Source organism: Rattus norvegicus, chromosome 14 (genome assembly GCF_021556685.1).
Source record: "Rattus norvegicus strain SHRSP/BbbUtx chromosome 14, alternate assembly SHRSP_T2T, whole genome shotgun sequence".
Classification (NCBI taxonomy): Eukaryota; Metazoa; Chordata; class Mammalia; order Rodentia; family Muridae; genus Rattus; species Rattus norvegicus.
Genome location: NC_141547.1, coordinates 25,305,575 through 25,328,018, shown reverse-complemented (window position 1 = coordinate 25,328,018; position 22,444 = coordinate 25,305,575). Strand labels below are relative to the sequence as shown.

General features: G+C 39.6%; 1 long non-coding RNA gene across 1 annotated transcript in view; it reads left to right on the top strand.

The window, feature by feature from the left end:
- LOC148001288 (uncharacterized) overlaps nt 1–21,915 on the top strand; it is a 115,316-nt gene extending 93,401 nt beyond the window's left edge. The window contains exon 4 of the long non-coding RNA XR_015637707.1: nt 21,792–21,915. This is a non-coding gene — a long non-coding RNA (uncharacterized LOC148001288). The remainder of the gene's footprint in view (nt 1–21,791) is intronic.
- The last annotated feature ends 529 nt before the right edge of the window (nt 21,916–22,444 follow it).

Below are 22,444 nucleotides of genomic sequence, written 5' to 3'. Positions count from 1 at the left end.
CTGATTTTGTTAATTTGGATACACTCTCTGTGTCCTCTCGTTAGTCTGGCTAAGGGTTTATCCATCAACGTGATCCATTATATAAACAAACTGAAAGAACAAAATCACATGATCATTTCATTAGATGCTGAGAAAGCATTTGACAAAATTCAACACCCCTTCATGATAAAAGTCCTGGAAAGAATAGGAATTCAAGGCCCATACCTAAACATAGTAAAAGCCATATACAGCAAACCAGTTGCTAACATTAAACTAAATGGAGAGAAACTTGAAGCCATCCCACTAAAATCAGGGACTAGACAAGGCTGCCCACTCTCTCCCTACTTATTCAATATAGTTCTTGAAGTTCTATCCAGAGCAATCAGACAACAAAAGGAGGTCAAGGGGATACATATCAGAAAAGAAGAAGTCAAAATATCACTATTTGCAGATGACATGATAGTATATTTAAGTGATCCCAAAAGTTCCACCAGAGAACTACTAAAGCTGATAAACAACTTCAGCAAAGTGGCTGGGTATAAAATTAATTCAAATAAATCAGTAGCCTTCCTCTACACAAAAGAGAAACAAGCCGAGAAAGAAATTAGAGAAACGACACCCTTCATGATAGACCCAAAGAATATAAAGTACCTCGGTGTGACTTTAACCAAGCAAGTAAAAGATTTATACAATAAGAACTTCAAGACTCTGAAGAAAGAAATTGAAGAAGTCCTCAGAAGATGGAAAGATCTCCCATGCTCATGGATTGGCAGGATTAATATAGTAAAAATGGCCATTTTACCAAAAGCGATCTAGAGATTCAATGCAATCCCCATCAAAATACCAATCCAATTCTTCAAAGAGTTAGACAGAACAATTTGCAAATTCATCTGGAATAACAAAAAACCCAGGAGAGCTAAAACTATCCTCAACAATAAAAGGACGTCAGGGGGAATCACTATCCCTGAACTCAAGCAGTATTACAGAGCAATAGTGATAAAAACTGCATGGTATTGGTACAGAGACAGACAGATAGACCAATGGAACAGAATTGAAGACCCAGAAATGAACCCACACACCTATGGGCACTTGATTTTTGACAAAGGAGCCAAAACCATCCAATGGAAAAAAGATAGCATTTTCAGCAAATGGTGCTGGTTCAACTGGAGGTCAACATGTAGAAGAATGCAGATCGACCCATGCTTATCACCGTGTACAAAGCTTTAGTCCAAGTGGAACAAGGACTTCCACATCAAACCACATACACTCAAACTAATAGAAGAAAAACTAGGGAAGCGTCTGGAACACATGGGCACTGGAAAAAATTTCCTGAACAAAACACCAATGGCTTATGCTCTAAGATCAAGAATCGACAAATGGGATCTCATAAAACTGCAAAGCTTCTGTAAGGCAAAGGACACTGTGGTTAGGACAAAACGGCAACCAACAGATTGGGAAAAGACCTTTACCAATCCTACAACAGATAGAGGCCTTATATCCAAAATATACAAAGAACTCAAGAAGTTATACCGCACGGAGACAAATAACCCTATTAAAAATGGGGTTCAGAGCTAAACAAAGAATCCACAGCTGAGGAATGCCGAATGGCTGAGAAACACCTAAAGAAATGTTCAACATCTATAGTCATAAGGGAAATGCAAATCAAAACAACCCTGAGATCTCACCTCACACCAGTGAGAATGGCTAAGATCAAAAACTCAGGGGACAGCAGATGCTGGCTAGGATGCGGAGAAAGAGGAACACTCCTCCATTATTGATGGGATTGCAGACTGGTACAACCATTCTGGAAATCAGTCTGGAGGTTCCTCAGAAAATTGGACATTGAACTGCCTGAGGATCCAGCTATACCTCTCTTGGGCATATAGCTACAAGATGCCCCAAAATATAAAAAAGAAACGTGCTCCACTATGTTCATCACAGCCTTATTTATAATAGCCAGAAGCTGGAAAGAACCCAGATGCCCTTCAACAGAGGAATGGATACAGAAAATGTGGTACATCTACACAATGGAATATTACTCAGCTATCAAAAACAACGACTTTATGAAATTCGTAGGCAAATGGTCGGAACTGGAAAATATCATCCTGAGTGAGCTAACCCAATCACAGAAAAACACACATGGTATGCACTCATTGATTAGTGGCTATTAGCCCAAATGCTTGAATTACCCTAGATGCCTAGAAAAAATGAAACTCAAGACGGATGATCAAATGTGAATGCTTCACTCCTTTTTTAAAAGGGGAACAAGAATACCCTTAGCAGGGAATAGAGAGGCAAATATTAAAACAGACACAGAAGGAACACCCATTAAGAGCCTGCCCCACATGTGGCCCATGCATATACAGCCATCCAATTAGACAAGATGGATGAAGCAAAGAAGTGCAGGCCGACAGGAGCCAGATGTAGATCTCTCCTGAGAGACACAGCCAGAATACAGCAAACACAGAGGCGTATGCCAGCAGCAAACCACTGAATTGAGAATAGGACCCCAGTTGAAGGAATCAGAGAAAGAACTGGAAGAGCTTGAAGGGGCTCGAGACCCCATATGTACAACAATGCCAATCAACCAGAGTTTCCAGGGACTAAACCACTACCCAAAGACTATACATGGACTGACCCTGGACTCTGACCTCATAGGTAGCAATGAATATCCTAGTAAGAGCACCAGTGGAAGGGGAAGCCCTAGGTCCTGCTGAGACTGAACCTCCAGTGAACTAGATTGTTGGTGAGAGGGCGGCAGGGGGGCACGATGGGGATGGGAACACCCTTAAAGAAGGGGAGGGTGGAGGGGGATGTTTGCCCGGAAACCCGGAAAGGGAATAACACTCAAAATGTATATAAGAAATACTCAAGTTAATTAAAAAAAAAAAGAACAAAGTGAGATTTAGATGATCAAAATTGACATAAAATTTTATCATATGAATGGGCTGATGAAATGTAAAATAGACAATAGTTTTCATTGAAAAATCTTTGAGAAAAACATTAATCTTTTATATTATTTTCTGTGTCTCATAAGTATGTCTCTGGGGATGTGTCCACTTTCCAAATATAGCTATTATTGGTAGTTGTTCCAGAGCTCTGGTATCTCCCACATGGATTCTCTACTATATCACAGGCTTCGTCTTCATAAATTCAAGTACTTACTGCTTATAGCCCCTTGCACTCTCAGGGCCTTCATGAATAGATTTTCTGATACATCCTGTCTGGACTCAATGACTCTCTAAAATTGTGGGGGAAATAACATATATCTCCCTTACATTCAGGCTGTAAGGCTAGCAAAATGGGGATGAGTCTGTCAAGGTCTGCTCCCAAATTGGGAAAATCATGTTTTACTATCTGTCCTTTGCTGCAAAGAGACACTATGGATAAGATAAAGCAACTTTTTTATGAATGAAAGCATGAAGTTGTGTGTTCATTTGCAATTTTAGAGAATCAGCCCACTGTCATGACATCAAACATGTCAGCAGGCAGACAAGCAGACATAATGCTGGATAAGTAGATGAGGGCATGTCCCATGCGTGACCTCTCGCCGGCAAGAAACACGCGGGTACATAGAAATCCTTGCTGTGACCAAACTTTTATTTTAATATTAAGGAGAAGCCTTGGCGCACCAACATGGTGCGCTTATATACACCCTAGCGTGGCACATCCACACCTGATTGGTTGTTTAACCATGATCTCATAAGGCACGCCCCGGAGTGGGGAAAGACCTGGCATGAAGGCACTTTTGCACATGCGCACACAGATAACTTCCTGAAAGGGAGTCGGCTGGCGCAGCGAAGGCTAGTGCCATCTTGTAATGGCAGAGGCTATCCTGGCCTTCCACGTGGGGCGCAGTGGAAGCCAGCGCCATCTAGTGGTGGCGAATGTTATTGTGGCCCTCTACATCTCACCCTTATAATTTATATTATTTTATAACAGTCATGATCACCCTATCGCGTGCAATGAGGAAACCTCAGCGATGTGGAAGGGCTGATCAAAGGATCAATGAGTCTCTCTCATCCCAGTGCAATGGATCCACAGATCCATGGGGTGCAAGAGCAGAGAACTCAGATACCGACTAATTCCTGAGCATAGATAACCAAATTCCAGGGGAGGCCCCTTGTTCAATGGCCACAAGTGCTTGAGTGATAACGGCCTTGTCACGTTTCTATTGAGATCTGAGTTTGCAAACCAACCATAGTATGAACACTAATCCACAGCATAGGGCTGCAGCAAACAGAGCCACTCCCGATAAGTAGTGGGCACCTCATTTGGTCCTCCTCAGCTGTTACCACCAAGGGCCGTAGTCAAGCCACTCCTAATAATAAAATTTAGAATTCCCAATTGTTAGCAACTACTCCAGAAAGTTTACCCACTGTACTTGTCTAACAATAGATTGGGGGAGGATAATTCCAGACACTGTAGACACAATGTTTGCAGCAGTAATGGCTGCTACAATAGCAGCGAAAGTGTCAAGGTCTTTTCCAGGACAGTTTAGGATCAGTCATTTTTCTCTGGAACAACCAGCAGACAATGGAACCATTTCTGAGATCTGTATAACCAGGACAGAGTTCCCCAGTCCACTGTAGCTTTACGCAGGTGGCTTTCTTGTGAAGCTATAGTCTGTAAAATGACAACACCAGTTACCAGTTAAGGCAGCAAGAATCACTAGGGAAATGAAGGGGGGCAGGGGTAACAGCTGGAGTCCAATCTTCTCTAGCAAACAGCAGTGCTCAGAGGGTTGAAGTGCAGGCCGCAGTGGGACGGGACACAATGATTGCAGCACCCTCAAAATCTCTGTGATGACAAAAGATGTGGGGGAATCTTCTATCTTCCTCTCAGGGCAGAGGAATGACTCCAGGGACCCGAACCAGGAGAGCTGAATCTTTATGCAACCAGGATCAGCAAGTCTCAGCAACCACTCAGGCAGCTGGCACACTCTTGTAGCATCCTGTAGAAAAAACACAAACATTCCCTCTTCCCCATATAAAATATCTGGACAGGATCATGTCAATACGTGGATCTCTCTATTTCACCTAGGCAGAAGTATGCCTAGTTGTAGGGTGCCATAAACTTTGGCATCCAAAATTTTAAAATTGAAATAAAAGGAGCATTACTTAGCATGCAGGGATAACTCCCCCTTTTTATTTATTGAGATATAGTAAAGATATTATTTATTAAGGTAAGTCCTCGAGGATTAAATTGAGGACACTGAGCACTTGCATTTATAAATTGACTTGTATACCAAATTATTGTCTCCAGCATTATTGTTTTGGATATATAAAGAATGAGATTTTTTGACTAATTGTTCCTATGTAAGGCCTACAATCTGTCTGGTATCATTGTCCTCCCTTGTTAAGGAGCCAAGGCAATCCAGTTTGAGTTCTTAAAGGTCCTATAAAGGAACAGTACTTAGTGTTCTTAACCACTAAGCCATTTTTCTAGCACCTCACAAACTTTATTTACCTAAACATAAGCATTAATTAAAAATGTCAAATCCTGTAAATATTGTCTAATTTCAGTCTTACTAGAAATCCCTGAACTGGCAGGGTGAGGCTGGGAATTGAAAACAAGCAAATGGAGTCTTCTTCTTTTCATATCAACTCTATTACCATTTTCAAAGTTAGGTATGATCCTAAGGTTTAAATTAGTTGTGTGAGCCAGAGCACTGAAAGGACAGTGAGATGTCAGACATTCACACTGAAATCACTTATTGATTTTAAGTAGAAAACCTGTCTCTAATAAAGCATTAAGTAACTGAAATCAATTGTAAACCATAAGCCACACATTGGCTATCAGTATATGAATTGAAAGTTTGATTTAAAAACAGTGGCTAAACTACGGAATTTAATAATCTGTGTTGAAGCAATAGAAACTCAAGATAATAAACAAGTGATGTAATCATACATGTAGCCTTTTCATTAGATGAACCACCTATAAATACAGTAAGCACATTTCCTATGGGTTGTATTCACAAATATACAGGAAGTACAAAAGCATGTAAAGAGTAAAATTATCAATTTTGTCTGAAAAATTTGTATATGTAATAGGCCAAATATCAGTATTTTGTAATAACCAATTAACTGTTGTTTGGAATAAGATATGTTTTACCAGGTTTCTTTTTAAAATACTTCCATGACTCTAGTCCACGACTCTGTATTAACACAGCTGAAGCTTTATCTCCAATGTGCATAACAAACACCTAAGTCCTCAGGTAGGATGAGGTACTTAGCCAATTAATATATCCTTAGTAGCTTAAAATTAGTTTCAAATATTCTTTTCTGGAGTAGTGCAACAGCTACTCCCCAAATATTAAAGCTCATTTTGAGAGCAAAGGTTTGTAGTAAAAATTTTCATATACACTGAAAGATTTAAGTTCTAACCTTTTACATTGAAGAAGCAACAAAATTACCTAATACAAGGCTGTTAGCAATCCTCTTAAATCTATCCTGAAATGGCAGTTGGAGTAAGTAAACTGGCTGTAATGTTCTCACAAGTTCCAAAACCTCATCAATCCTTCGTTAATCTTGTAACAATCTCTACCTGTTTGATTTTTCCTTAATTAAAAATAAGTTTGAGTTAGTCAAAGTAACACTGGCAATCCTTAATCACAATCTTTAAGTTCTCTTTGTAACACCAGAGCACAACCACAAGGTCACCTGAGTTCTGAGTATGTGACTAGGCAGCTGTCCTTAGGGCAGTGGAAATTAGCATCAAAATACAGATAGCTTCAGGGCAAACCACAACTTTGGAAAGCAAAACTCGACCTCCAACAAACTAGTATAAAGTTTGACTGTCAATTCCTATATATGAACGCATGATGGCATAGTCTCTAGTACCTCAACAAAGAGACATTGTCCTAAATTCTTTTAGAAGCCTGGTTTCTAAGATAAGAATTCCATAAAAATATTATCTCAATCTAGACCTGTTTCCCTGGGTTGGCTCATGCCACATGTTGTCTAGAAATGACTCCATCCAAATTACCAGTTATGTCAACCTTTTGTTACCAATGTTATATCTTTTTAACCATATCCAATAACTTGAAAGCCAATAGTCCATAACCAAGGCAAGTAGAGCATATTTACACATTTAAAACCAATGAGAAACAAAATTGAAGTGGCTACACATATCTTAATATTTACACCAAACACCATTTTTACCTTTTAGCTATGATTTTAAGAGAAGCACCCTGTCACCTGTTGAGTCAAATAATAAGTCAGGGATTTTTCTAAGAGAAACAGCTATCAACTCCTGTATCAAGGAAGCTGAGAGGCTGTTGTCGCCTTTAAGATCAGCTCGTGTAGACGCTTAGCCTCTGGGCAGCTTCTCCAGTTAACCTAGACACCTGGCTATAGGCACAGAGCTCCAAAGGCCTGATTGAAACTGTTTTTTATTCATTTGTTCCTTTTTGAAACGAGTTAAAACCAAGTCAAGCTGTGAACGACTGGCAGACAAAGTTTTTACCATTTTTTCTTTTGAAATGAAACATAAAACATTTAAACAATGAGAAACAAAAACCACAGACATACACTGACAGACATGGGGACATCCTGGTGCACCAGGGACAAAAAATAGACAAAGAGGGAAAAAACCAGATGGTGTTCACGGTGACTATCCACTCGAGTGGAGTTGATATGGACGATGGATTGTCTCAATTCCTGGACTAGTCCATCAACGTGTTGAAACCCAATTCCTGTAAGATACTGAGATATATTATCTGAGCATCACGACTGACATTCGCCAATGGTATGGAAGTGAAACACAGTCCTGAGTATTTTCACTCACGACCCAATTACATTAACTCCATCAAGCTGTGCATGGGCTTTGAGATGTCCTTTTGTTTGATTCTCCTGAATAAATTTTCAGGCGGTCTGCTTCTATCAAATCTGATCAGTATGACTCTGTAAAGCTGTCGAGTCAGCGCACGGACGCCGAGGCGTCCCAAGAGCCAGCGCCAGAGCTTAAGCACACCTTTTACAGGCCCAAAGACAAATTTTTTCTCCCAAAATGTTGTGTTCCTTTTATCTCCTCCCTTCTCACCCGGGGCGTTCTTTCCCCAACCTTTCGCCTCTGGCGGTGGTAAGACCACAGAGGGGCCTGGTGCTTGAGATCGATCAGTTCGTTGCAACCTTTCACTACACTCTGTTTCTGACACGCCTTGCCCTTCCCCCAACACTGTCCGCTTTGCCGTTACAGCTGGGCAATTCCCACGCGACCTCTGACGCCATTTGGTGGTAACTAGAAACCCAAAGGCTAATAGAAACAACCCTTGAGGCTCCTGCCGCATCCCGAAGAGGAGTGAGTTGGAACAGATCAAGGCTAAACATAGTCTCTCAGAGTCTTACCCGCATCCCAGCTTCTGGATTTCTTCTGTGAAACAGAGGCTCCCCTTGGCGCCGGCGATGATGAGGCTTTTGTCCCGGGTTCTCGGCACCAAATGTCCCAAGTGTGACCTCTCGCCGGCAAGAAACACGTGGGTACATAGAAATCCTTGCTGTGACCAAAGTTTTATTTTAATCTTAAGGAGAAGCCTCGGCGCGCCAACATGGTGCGCTTATATACACCCTAGCGCAGCGTATCCACACCTGATTGGTTGTTTACCCATGATCTCATAAGGCACGCCCCGGAGTGGGCAAAGACCTGGCACGAAGGCACTCTTGCACATGTGCACACAGATAACTTCCTGAAAGGGAGTCGGCTGGCACAGCGAAGGCTAGCGCCATCTTGTAATGGCGGAGGCTATCCTGGCCTTCCACGTGGGGCGCAGTGGAAGCCAGCGCCATCTAGTGGTGGCGAATGTTATTGTGGCCCTCTACATCAGCACAATCCTGATTTGAAACCAGGAGACAAAGAGACAGCAACTGGTTTTTTGTGAGCTTTTGAACCTTCAAAGTCCAGTAGCCTCCAACAAGAGCATATCTTCTTCAAACAAGACACACAGCCCAATCCTTCCCAGGCTGTTTAATCCTGTTGTATCTCATTTGTTCTTTTTCATTGTAAACCAGTATAAGAGTCATTAATACTTACCATGCACACATTCAACATTATACTGCTTTGAATTTGATTCTAACAAAGAAAGTAGTCCATTCTCTTTTAATGTAGCCTTCAAATGAGGAAAGGGGAGGACAACAAGGAGAAAAATAGAGGATACAATTTGGGCTCATTCCCATGAAAATGCTCTAAGGGGAAGTTTCCATTTTCATTGTTTCATTCTGTATTGCAGCACTGAAATATTTTTCTACCAGTTTTGATGTTTCTTTAATCCATGCAAAGCTTCACAGCTTCAGTAGAAACTGAAATGAGACCACTTACTGTGGATGGACTTTGTAGTTTACCTCTCTGTTCCCAGCTTCATTCTGTTACAATTAACATTACAGAATGTCTGGTATATATGGTATAGTAACATGGCTATCTATGGAAGCTTCTTAACATTGTGTATACCCTCTGCTTTTACATCTCCTACATATCTTGTAATTCTTCCTAAAAAGAAAGATGAACCAGGCTTCCAAATTGCCGGCTGACTACAGAGTCCCATTAAAAAATGAAGCATATCCCCTCTTATTGGACTCAGGGCACAAACATGTATTAACAAAGATGATACTAGAACAAGGTGACAAGGCAATTCATTGTGGGTTTCCACATTTTGAAAGCACATGGTTTGGAAACACAGGCTCTTATAAATGAATTAGTAAGTAGATCTTTAATGGTTTGTATATAACCTTTGGCGTCTATGTTCTAAAACAACTGGGATAGAGTATAGTAACTCCTAATAAAAGCTGTGTCTACAGAGGCTGATTAGCTGGCTAGGATTTTAGTAATGCGGAAAGACTGGGCTAGTTTGAACCTACTGTAAAAGCCATTCCTTGCACACTTCTGTGTTGGGCCTAGTGTCTGATAACTACCGGACAGAAATCTTTCAGATTTTTTTTTGAGATTTTATAGTTAATCAGACTGCTAGCTGCCAGTAGTCCAAAAGCTATGAATGACATTAGATAGGATCTTGGACATATAATTTTTTCCCTCCTCTTCTCAATGTACAAGTCTCTCTAACTTACCCATCAATGTAATTGAAACATACCTCATTACATGATTTTCTTTGTTTTATAAGGCTAAAAATACTTCATGGGACTACATCCATATTGGAGCATGGAATTTTGGATAACATAAATCTTTGCTCCTATGCCATGGTCACTCAAAAGAGTTCCAGAATAAAATATTATTTATTGCCTCTATAAAGAAAGCTGTAGCTTTTGTTTTGACATTACAGATATGAAAAAAAAAGTAAAACAAAGTAAAATCTCACATATTGGAATGTAGTGTTTATGGTAAACAGAAACTATGATAATGGAGTATAATCATTTGTCTCTAGAAAACTAATTCACATTCTCTTTATTTTAAACATTGAGGAGATATATATACATATATATATAGATAGATATAGATATATTATATGTGTATATATACATATATGCATATATACATACATATACATATATACATATATATATTCTGAAGAGTGATAGAGCTACTGATAAGAATGGAATGATGAAGTCACCCATTCTTTATCTTTCTGTGTATGGTGTTGAATATCTTAAGCACTAATAGCTTGGTAATTATGAATTGTTTTAAATTATGCTTCCTTGAAATGCCATTGTTTCTTCATCAATTAAAACATAATTTTGCAAGATACAATAATCCATGTTGACAGCTGTTTGTGTTAAGGGCTTGTAATATATCATTTTGTGCTTTTCGGGCTTCCAAGTGTTCCCTGAAGTGATCTGATATTACTCTGATGAATCTGTCCTTGTAAGTTAACAATTTTATCTTTCAGCTTTTAATGTTCTTTTTGATTTCTTTATGGTTGGAACATTTTGAATATCGTTCTGTCATGCTAAGATTCTCCAGTTAGTATCTATTTGGTTTTAAAAATGCCTCCTTGGTATTCATTTCTTCCTATAGCCTTGACACATTTCTGACTATAATGTCACTGAGCAGTGTTTTTATGCCTTCAGATTTAATTCTGTTTCTTCTTCTGTCTCACGGACTCCTTCTGAATGTTAAGACCATGTTTTGTTTCAGGCTTTCTACATTGTATATTTATACCCTGAATTGATTTTCTCAGTTCATTAACTTGCTTATCTGTTTTTCCTTTAAAATCTTTGAAAAGTTTTAGAAGTACAGACAAAGGAATTATTCGGGCAATTTTGTATTAGCCATTTAATTATCACTGATTTCATTAATTTGTAAGTTCCAATTTGGAAGCATCATATGAGCTTACATCTTCCCATTTCTTATGTTCCTTTGCTGTACTTTGTATACCTGCTCGTTTCTATATCAACTTTAGTTTTATTTAAAGATCTTACTAAGCACCTTATTGTTGAAGACTCAATTGCCAGTACCATCCATGAGGGAGAAAATAAACTACTAAAGAGTAAATGTTCTAAAATGTTAGAGTTAAAAAAATTTCAAATTATATTAAATCCCTTAACATCAAAGACTGTAGAAGAGAAAGTGGCAAAATTAATGAAGTCTATCATGTGTGGGATAGACTTAAAATGAGTACATGAAGAAAAAGACAGAAGAAATAAGGATTACAGAATAACAGAATGTTTAAAATGAAAATAAAGATTGATGAAGAATATTGTAAAAAAGTATAGGGAAATAGCAAGATTATAAAACTGATAACCCAGTAGTCTTCCTCTACTCAAAGGATAAACAGGCTGAGAAAGAAATTAAGGAAATGACATCCCTCACAATAGTCCCAAATAATATAAAATATCTTGGTGTGACGTTAACCAAGCAAGTGAAAGACCTGTATGACAAGAACTTCAAGTCTCTGAAGAAAGAAGTTGAGAAAAACCTCAGAAAATGGAAAGATCTTCCATGCTCATGGATTGACAGGATTAATATAGTAAAGATTGCCATTTTGCCAAAAACAATCTACAGATTCAATGAAATCCTCATCAAGATTCCTACTCAATTCTTTATAGAGATAGAAAGAGCAATCTGCAAATTCATTTGGAATAACAAAAAACCCAGGATAGCGAAAACTATATTCAACAATAAAAGAACTTCTGGGGGAATCACCATCCCCGACTTCAAGCAATATTACTGAGCAATACTCATAAAAACTGCATGGTATTGCTACAGAGACAGGAAGATAGATCAGTGGAACAGAATTGAAGACCCAGAAATGAACCCACACACCTATAGTCACTTGATCATTGACAAAGGAGCTAAAACCATCCAAAAGAATGCAAATCTATCCATTCTTATCTCCATGACAAAGCTTAAGCCAAGTCGATCAAGGACCTCCACATCAAACCAGATACAATCAAACTAATAGAAGAAAAAGTGGGGAAGAACCTTGAACACATGGGCACTGGAGAAAATTTCCGGAACAAAACAACAATGGCTTATGCTCTAAGATCAAGAATCGACAATTAGGACCTCATAAAACTGCAACGCTTTTGTAAAGCAAAAGATACTGTCATTAGGACAAAATGGCAACCAACAGATTGGGAAAAGATCTTTACAAATCCTACATCTGAGAGAGGGCTAATATCCAAAATATACAAAGAACTCAAGAAGTTAGACTCCAGAGAGCCAAAAATACCCTATTAAAAATGGGGTACAGAGCTAAACAAAACATTCTCAGCTGAGAATTTTCGAATGGCCAAAAAACACCTAAACAAATGTTCAACATCCTTAGTCATCAGGGAAATGCAAATCAAAACAACCCTGAGATTCTACCTCACACCAGTCAGAATGGCTAAGATAAAAAAACTCAGATGACAGCAGATGCTGGCGAGGATGTGGAGAAAGAGGAACACTCCTCCATTGTTGGTGGGATTGCAAACTGATACAGCCACTCTGGAAATTAGTCTGGAGGTTCCTCAAAAAAATGGACATTGCACTACCTGAGGACCCAGCTATACCTCTCTTGGACACATACCCAAAAGATGTTCCAACATACAACAAAGACACATGCTCCACTATGTTCATAGCAGCCTTATTTATAATAGCTGAAAGCTAGAAAGAACTCAGATGCCCTTCAGCAGAGGAATGGGTTCAAAAAATGTGGTACATCTACACAATGGAGTACTAATCAGCTATCAAAAACAGTGACTTCATGAAATTCATAGGCAAATGGAATGAACTAGAAAATATCATCCTGAGTGAGCCTACTCAATCGCAGAAAAGCACACTTGGTATGCACTCATTGATAAGTGGCTATTAGCCAAAAATCTCGAATTACCAAGTTGCAATCCACAGACCACAGGAAGCTCAAGTAGAAGGATGACCAAATATGGATGCTCCCACTCCTTCTGAAAAGGAAAAAAAATATCCATAGGAGGAGATATGAAGGACAAATTTATAGCCGCAACTCAATGAATGGCCATACAGAGCCTGACCCACATGTAGTCTATATATATACATATATATATATCCAACTGCATATGTAGCAGAGAATAGGCTTCTTGGGCACCAGGAGAAGGGGAAGCCCTTGGTCCTGCCACGGTTGGATCCCCAGTGCAGGGGAATATGGGGGGGCATAAAGGGACTATATAGGGGGAATACCCGTATGGGGGAGGAGGAGGGGAGGAAGTAGGGAGTATGGACAGGAAACCGGGATGGGGAATAACATTTGAAATGTAAGTAAAGAAATATATCTATTAAACTATTTTTAAAAAATCTAAAAAATAAAACTGATAACTCGATGAAAATGAATAAATTATTAATGAATAAAAGAGTAAGAATCAACACTTAAAAGCCTACAGAAACAAAATAAAAAAATATAAACAGTGAAATAAGAAAACAAAATATCAAGAGACCTCACCGCCTGGTCAGGTGGGCACTCCTGAGGCTGCAGAGCGGAAGAGACCACCAACACTGCCCACCCCCGCCCACATCCCTGGCCCAAGAGGCAACTGTATAAGGCCTCTGGGCTCCCGTGGGGGAGGGCCCAGGAGCAGCAGGACCCCTGCCTGAGACACCGCCTGAACCTGAAGGAAACAGACCGGATAAACAGTTCTCTGCACCCAAATCCCGTGGGAGGGAGAGCTAAACCTTCAGAGAGGCAGACAAGCCTGGGAAACCAGAAGAGACTGCTCTCTGTACATACATCTCAGACGCCAGAGGAAAACACCAAAGGCCATCTGGAACCCTGGTGCACTGAAGCTCCCAGAAGGGGCGGCACAGGTCTTCCTGGTTGCTGCCGCTGCAGAGAGCCTGTGGGCAGCACCCCACAAGCGAACTTGAGCCTCGGGACCACAGGTAAGACCAACTTTTCTGCTGCAAGAAAGCTGCCTGGTGAACTCAAGACACAGGCCCACAGGAACAGCTGAAGACCTGTAGAGAGGAAAAACTACACACCCGAAAGCAGAACACTCTGTCCCCATAACTGACTGAAAGAGAGGAAAACAGGTCTACAGCACTCCTGACACACAGGCTTATAGGACAGTCTAGCCACTGTCAGAAATAGCAGAACAAAGTAACACTAGAGATAATCTGATGGCGAGAGGCAAGTGCAGGAACCCAAGCAATAGAAACCAATACTACATGGCACCATCAGAGCCCAATTATCCCACCAAAACAAACATGGAATATCCAAACACACCAGAAAAGCAAGATCTAGTTTCAAAATCATATTTGATCATGATGCTGGAGGACTTCAAGAAAGACGTGAAGAACTCCCTTAGGGAAACACAGGAAAACATTAATAAACAAGTAGAAGCTTACAGAGAGGAATTGCAAAAAATCCCTGAAAGAATTCCAGGAAAACACAATCAAACAGTTGAAGGAATGAAAAATGGAAATAGAAGCAATCAAGAAAGAACACATAGAAACAACCCTGGATATAGAAAACCAAAAGAAGAGACAAGGAGCTGTAGATACAAGCTTCACCAACAGAATACAAGAGATGGAAGAGAGAATCTCAGGAGCAGAAGATTCCATAGAAATCATTGACTCAACTGTCAAAGATAATGTAAAGCAGAAAAAGCTACTGGTCCAAAACATACAGGAAATCCAGGACTCAATGAGAAGATCAAACCTAAGGATAATAGGTATAGAAGAGAGTGAAGACCCCCAGCTCAAAGGACCAGTAAATATCTTCAACAAAATCATAGAAGAAAACTTCCCTAATCTAACAAAGAGATACCCATAGGCATACAAGAAGCCTACAGAACTCCAAATAGATTGGACCAGAAAAGAAACACCTCGCATCACATAATAGTCAAAACACCAAACGCACAAAATAAAGAAAGAATATTAAAAGCAGTAAGGGAAAAAGGTCAAGTAACATATAAAGGCAGACCTATCAGAATCACACCAGACTTCTCGCCAGAAACTATGAAGGCCAGAAGATCCTGGACTGATATCATACAGACCCTAAGAGAACACAAATGCCAGCCCAGGTTACTGTATCCTGCAAAACTCTCAATTAACATAGATGGAGAAACCAAGATATTCCATGACAAAACCAAATTTACACAATATCTTTCTACAAATCCAGCACTACAAAGGATAATAAATGGTAAAGCCCAACATAAGGAGGCAAGCTATACCCTAGAAGAAGCAAGAAACTAATCTTCTTGGCAACAAAACAAAGAAAAGAAAAGCACACAAACATAACCTCACATCCAAATATGAATATAACGGGAAGCAATAATCACTATTCCTTAATATCACTCAACATCAATGGCCTCAACTCCCCAATAAAAAGACATAGATTAACAAACTGGATACGCAACGAGGACCCTGCATTCTGCTGCCTACAGGAAACAAACCTGAGAGACAAAGACAGAAATTACCTCAGAGTGAAAGGCTGGAAAACAATTTTCCAAGCAAATGGTCAGAAGAAGCAAGCTGGAGTAGACATTCTAATATCAAATAAAATAAATTTTCAATTAAAAGTCATCAAAAAAGAGAAGGAAGGACACTTCCTATTCATCAAAGGAAAAATCCACCAAGATGAACTCTCAATCCTAAATATTTTTGCCCCAAATACAAGGGCACCTACATATGTAAAAGAAACCTTACTAAAGCTCAAAACACACATTGCACCTCACACAATAATAGTGGGAGATTTCAACACCCCACTCTCATCAATGGACAGATCATGGAAACAGAAATTAAACAGTGATGTCGACAGACTAAGAGAAGTCATGAGCCAAATGTACTTAACGGATATTTATAGAACATTCTATCCTAAAGGAAAAGGATATACCTTCTTCTCAGCTCCTCATGGTACTTTCTCCAAAATTGACCATATAATTGGTCAAAAAAATGGGCCTCAACAGGTACAGAAAGATAGAAATAATCCAATGCGTGCTATCGGACCACCACGGCCTAAAACTGGTCTTCAATAACAATCAAGGAAGAATGCCCACATATACTTGGAAATTGAACAATGCTCTACTCAATGATAACCTGGTCAAGGAAGAAATAAAGAAAGAAATTAAAAACTTTTTAGAATTTAATGAAAATGAAGGTACAACATACCCAAACTTATGGGACACAATGAAAGCTGTGCTGAGAGGAAAATTCATAGCGATGAGTGCCTGCAGAAAGAAACAGGAAAGAGCATATGTCAGCAGCTTGACAGCACACCTAAAAGCTCTAGAACAAAAAGAAGCAAATACACCCAGGAGGAGTAGAAGGCAGGAAATAATCAAACTCAGAGCAGAAATCAACCAAGTAGAAACAAAAAGGACCATAGAAAGAATCAACAGAACCAAAAGTTGGTTCTTTGAGAAAATCAACAAGATAGATTTACCCTTAGCCAGACTAACGAGAGGACACAGAGAGTGCGTCCAAACTAACAAAATCAGAAATGAAAAGGGAGACATAACAACAGATTCAGAGGAAATTCAAAAAATCATCAGATCTTACTATAAAAACCTATATTCAACAAAACTTGAAAATCTTCAGGAAATGGACAATTTCCTAGACAGATACCAGGTACCGAAGTTTAATCAGGAACAGATAAACCAGTTAAACAACCCCATAACTCGTAAGGAAATAGAAGCAGTCATTAAAGGTCTCCCAACCAAAAAGAGCCCAGGTCCAGACGGGTTTAGTGCAGAATTCTATCAAACTTTCATAGAGGACCTCATACCAATATTATCCAAACTATTCCACAAAATTGAAACAGATGGATCACTACTGAATACCTTCTACGGAGCCACAATTACTCTTATACCTAAACTACACAAAGACCCAACAAAGAAAGAGAACTTCAGACCAAGTTCACTTATGAATATCGACGCAAAAATACTCAACAAAATTCTGGCAAACCGAATCCAAGAGCACATCAAAACAATCATCCACCATGACCAAGTAGGCTTCATCCCAGCCATGCAGGGATGGTTTAATATACGGAAAACCATCAACGTGATCCCTTATATAAACAAACTGAAAGAACAAAATCACATGATCATTTCATTAGACGCTGAGAAAGCATTTGACAAAATTCAACACCCCTTCATGATAAAAGTCCTGGAAAGAATAGGAATTCAAGGCCCATACCTGAACATAGTAAAAGCCATATACAGCAAACCAGTTGCTAACATTAAACTAAATGGAGAGAAACTTGAAGCAATCCCACTAAAATCAGGGACTAGACAAGGCTGCCCACTCTCTCCCTACTTATTCAATATAGTTCTTGAAGTTCTATCCAGAGCAATCAGACAACAAAAGGAGGTCAAGTGGATACAGATTGGAAAAGAAGAAGTCAAAATATCACTATTTGCAGATGATATGATAGTATATTTAAGTGATCCCAAAAGTTCCACCAGAGAACTACTAAAGCTGATAAACAACTTCAGCAAACTGGCTGGGTATAAAATTAACTCAAATAAATCAGTAGCCTTCCTCTACGCAAAAGATAAACAAGCCGAGAAAGAAATTAGGGAAACAACACTCTTCATAATAGACCCAAATAATATAAAGTACCTCGGTGTGACTTTAACCAAGGAAGTAATAGATCTGTACAATAAGAACTTCAAGACACTGAAGAAGGAAATTGAAGAAGACCTCAGAAGATGGAAAGATCTCCCATGCTCATGGATTGGCAGGATTAATATAGTAAAAATGGCCATTTTACCAAAAGCGATCTAGAGATTCAATGCAATCCCCATCAAAATACCAATCCAATTCTTCAAAGAGTTAGACAGAACAATTTGCAAATTCATCTGGAATAACGAAACACCCAGGATAGCTAAAGCTATCCTCAACAATAAAAGGACTTCAGGGGGAATCACTATCCCTGAACTAAAGCAGTATTACAGAGCAATAGTGATAAAAACTGCATGGTATTGGTACAGAGACAGACAGATAGACCAATGGAATAGAATTGAAGACCCAGAAATGAACCCACACACCTATGGTCACTTGATTTTTGACAAAGGAGCCAAAACCATCCAATGGAAAAAAGATAGCATTTTCAGCAAATGGTGCTGGTTCAACTGGAGGTCAACATGTAGTAGATTGCAGATCGAACCATGCTTATCACCCTGTACAAAGCTTAAGTCCAAGTGGATCAAGGACCTCCACATCAAAGCAGACACACTCAAACTAATAGAAGAAAAACTAGGGAAGCATCTGGAACACATGGACACTGGAAAAAATTTCCTGAAAAAAACACCAATGGCTTACACTCTAAGATCAAGAATCGACAAATGGGATCTCATAAAACTGCAAAGCTTCTGTAAGGCAAAGGACACTGTGGTTAGGACAAAACGGCAACCAACAGATTGGGAAAAGATCTTTACCAATCCTACAACAGATAGAGGCCTTATATCCAAAATATACAAAGAACTCAAGAACTTATACCGCAGGGAGACAAATAACCCTATTAAAAAATGGGGTTCAGAGCTAAACAAAGAATTCACAGCTGAGGAATGCCGAATGGGTGAGAAACACCTAAAGAAATGTTCAACATCTTTAGTCATAAGGGAAATGCAAATCAAAACAACCCTGAGATTTCACCTCACACCAGTGAGAATGGCTAAGATCAAAAACTCAGGGGAAAATAGATGCTGGTGAGGATGTGGAGGAAGAGGAACACTCCTCCATTGTTGGTGGGATTGCAAACTGGTACAACCATTCTGGAAATCAGTCTGGAGGATCCTCAGAAAATTGGACATTGAACTGCCTGAGGATCCAGCTATACCTCTCTTGGGCATATACCCAAAAGATGCCCCAACATATAAAAAAGACACGTGCTCCACTATGTTCATTGCAGCCTTATTTATAATAGCCAGAAGCTGGAAAGAACCCAGTTGCCCTTCAACAGAGGAATGGATACAGAAAATGTGGTACATCTACACAATGGAATATTACTCAGCTATCAAAAACAACTAGTTTATGAAATTCGTAGGCAAATGGTTGGAACTGGAAAACATCATCCTGAGTGAGCTAACCCAATCACAGAAAGACATACATGGTATGCACTCATTGATAAGTGGCTATTAGCCCAAATGCTTGAATTACCCTAGATGCCTAGAAAAAATGAAACTCAAGACGGATGATCAAAATGTGAATGCTTCACTCCTTCTTTAAAAGGGGAACAAGAATACCCTTGGCAGGGAAGAGAGAGGCAAAGATTAAAACAGAGACTGAAGGAACACCCATTCAGAGACTGCCCCACATGTGGCCCATACATATACAGCCACCCAATTAGACAAGATGGATGAAGCAAAGAAGTGCAGACCGACAGGAGCCGGATGTAGATCGCTCCTGAGAGACACAGCCAGAATACAGCAAATACAGAGGTGAATGACAGCAGCAAACCACTGAATTGAGAATAGGACCACCGTTGAAGGAATCAGAGAAAGAACTGGAAGAGCTTGAAGGTGCTCGAGACCCCATATGTACAACAATGCCAAGCAACCAGAGCTTCCAGGGACTAAGCCACTACCCAAAGACTATACATGGACTGACCCTGGACTCTGACCTCATAGGTAGCAATGAATATCCTAGTAAGAGCACCAGTGGAAGGGGAAGCCCTGGGTCCTGCTAAGACTGAACCCCCAGTGAACTAGACTGGTGGGGGGAGGGCGGCAATGGGGGGAGGTTTGGGAGGGGAACACCCATATGGAAGGGGAGGGGGGAGGGGGATGTTAGCCCGGATACCGGGAAAGGGAATAACACTCGAAATGTATATAAGAAATACTCAAGTTAATAAAAAAAAAAGAAAACAAAATATTAAACACAATGAATAAATGCAATCTCAAACAGCAAAGTATCTTTATTCTTGGGGTGTCTAAATGGGGTTCTGCCTTGTTGAGGGACAATTTGAATTTTGACTCACTTGTCTTTCACAATATTACAATGTGCAGCAAACTCCCATTAGTCAGGCACCAGATATTCAGAAGAGCATTTTAGTACAGTTATTTAGTTTAATACAGTTCTTTGTATATTAAGTGCTCTGCTTTTTGGGGGACTGGAGAGATGGCTCAGTGGTTAAGATCACTGTCTGCTCTTCCAGAGGTCCTGAGTTCAATTCCCAGCAACCACATGGTGGCTCACAACCATCTGTAATGGGATCCGATGCCCTCTTCTGGTGTGTCTGAAGACAGCTACAGTGTACTCATATACATAAAATAAATAAATCTTTATAAAGAAAAAGAGCTCTGCTTTTAGCATTCAAATTTAAAATATGTAGTCAGAATGGTTCTTGGTAATGAGACTTCCCATTTTGTGTGTGTGTGTGTGTATGTGTGTGGTGTGTGTGTGTGTGTGTGTGTGTGTGTGTGTGTGTGTGTGTTCTGGTCTGGTATCTAGGTGTAGATTTTTCACAAGCTTGTTTAAGTGGAGAAATCAAAGACATCAGTGAGATTCGTATTGGAAAACATTCTAAATGAACCAGCCCAGAGGGGCAAACACCTTTTGCATTCTGTTTCACACATAGATTTTAACCTACTTTCTACTAATCCACTGCAGGGACTCATCGCTCTAAATATAATAGTTGCAAAGGTGAGATAAGAGGATTTCAGGTTGGACAACATGGTGACATATCAAGGAAATATATGTGAGACAGATATCTAAATCCCGCCTGTGTTAGTTAGGGTTTCCATTGCTCTGAAGAGAAAAGATTACCAAAGCAATTCTTATGAAGGACATTTAATTGGGACTGTCTTGGAGGTTCAGAGGTTCATTCCAATATCATCAATGCTAGAGCATGGAAGCCCAGGCAGACATGGGGCTAGAAGTTCTACATTTTCATCCAAAGACAGAGAGAAGGCAGGCTTCCAGACTGTAGAAGAGTTTCTAATCTTACCCCCACAATGACACACTTCCTCCAAGGGCACACCTCCGAAGAGTGCTACTCCCTGGGCCAAGCATATTCAAACCACCACACCCCTACCCCCAAAAGTGTTACCATATCGTATAATTAACTTGATGAAGAGATGAAAAGGGAGAAATAAGTACCAACTAGTGATTCAATAATTGCAACCAGCAGGCAACAATATTTTTGGCAGACACATGGCTCCAGAACACTGGTCACTCACTAATATCAGGCTCGTGGCTATGACTCTGCGTGCTTTCTCCAGATGTGACTATACGTCTAGGTGCTGAAATTGCAGACATTATCCATTCACTGCTGCATATTAAACTCCTGCAAATAATTTTCAGCATTGGCCCCCAGTTTTTTTTCTATCATATTTACTACTTCTGTTTACTGTCTGACATCATGGGGCTGTAGAAGGTGACATTGAGAATCTCTGACTTTTGTATGCTCTGTTCTCAGGCCTAAGCGCAAGTCCCTTTAAATAGCAGGTTTATTTCACCATGTTTTCCAGCTGTAATCCTCAGAGACATGAGGAATCTCTAGCCAGTCGAGTTATAGGAGTCACCGTTTTGCCGAGATCCCTGAATGGATTCCAGTCTTCTTCCTGCTCGAGAATTTCATTGATTCTATACAACGTAAGTCTATAAACAATATTTTGTGTCTTGGAGAACTGTGTTAATATTTAGAATCTTAATTTATGCCATTACAGCCAAATCTTGAGATTTGGTTTACATGGAAATGATCAGAGATTTAACTGACATTTGCCAGTGTTATGAACTAAATCCAAGTTCTCAATGAAAAGCCATGATTGGAGAAAATAAAATGTGAGGCTTACATCTAAAATCTTTTAATATTATATCATCAGATGTTACATATTTATTAGATGACCGACTTTGGTGAAAAGTGTGACTTTTATACAACTTTTTATATTGCAAACATTCTTTTCAAACATTAACATTTAACACTTTGACAAAATATTTCATTTCTTCATTTGCTCAAGAGTAATTTACTTGCAATTCCATTTCAGTGTACCTAGCAAGGGAAGCGTCCTACATTTTGAACATTGATCAGATCTGTTTGACTATTTCCATACATCCTCAAGGTGGTAAACAAGTTTCAAATATAAAAAGTAATATTCTGGTACTTGTTTATCATTTTTTCATG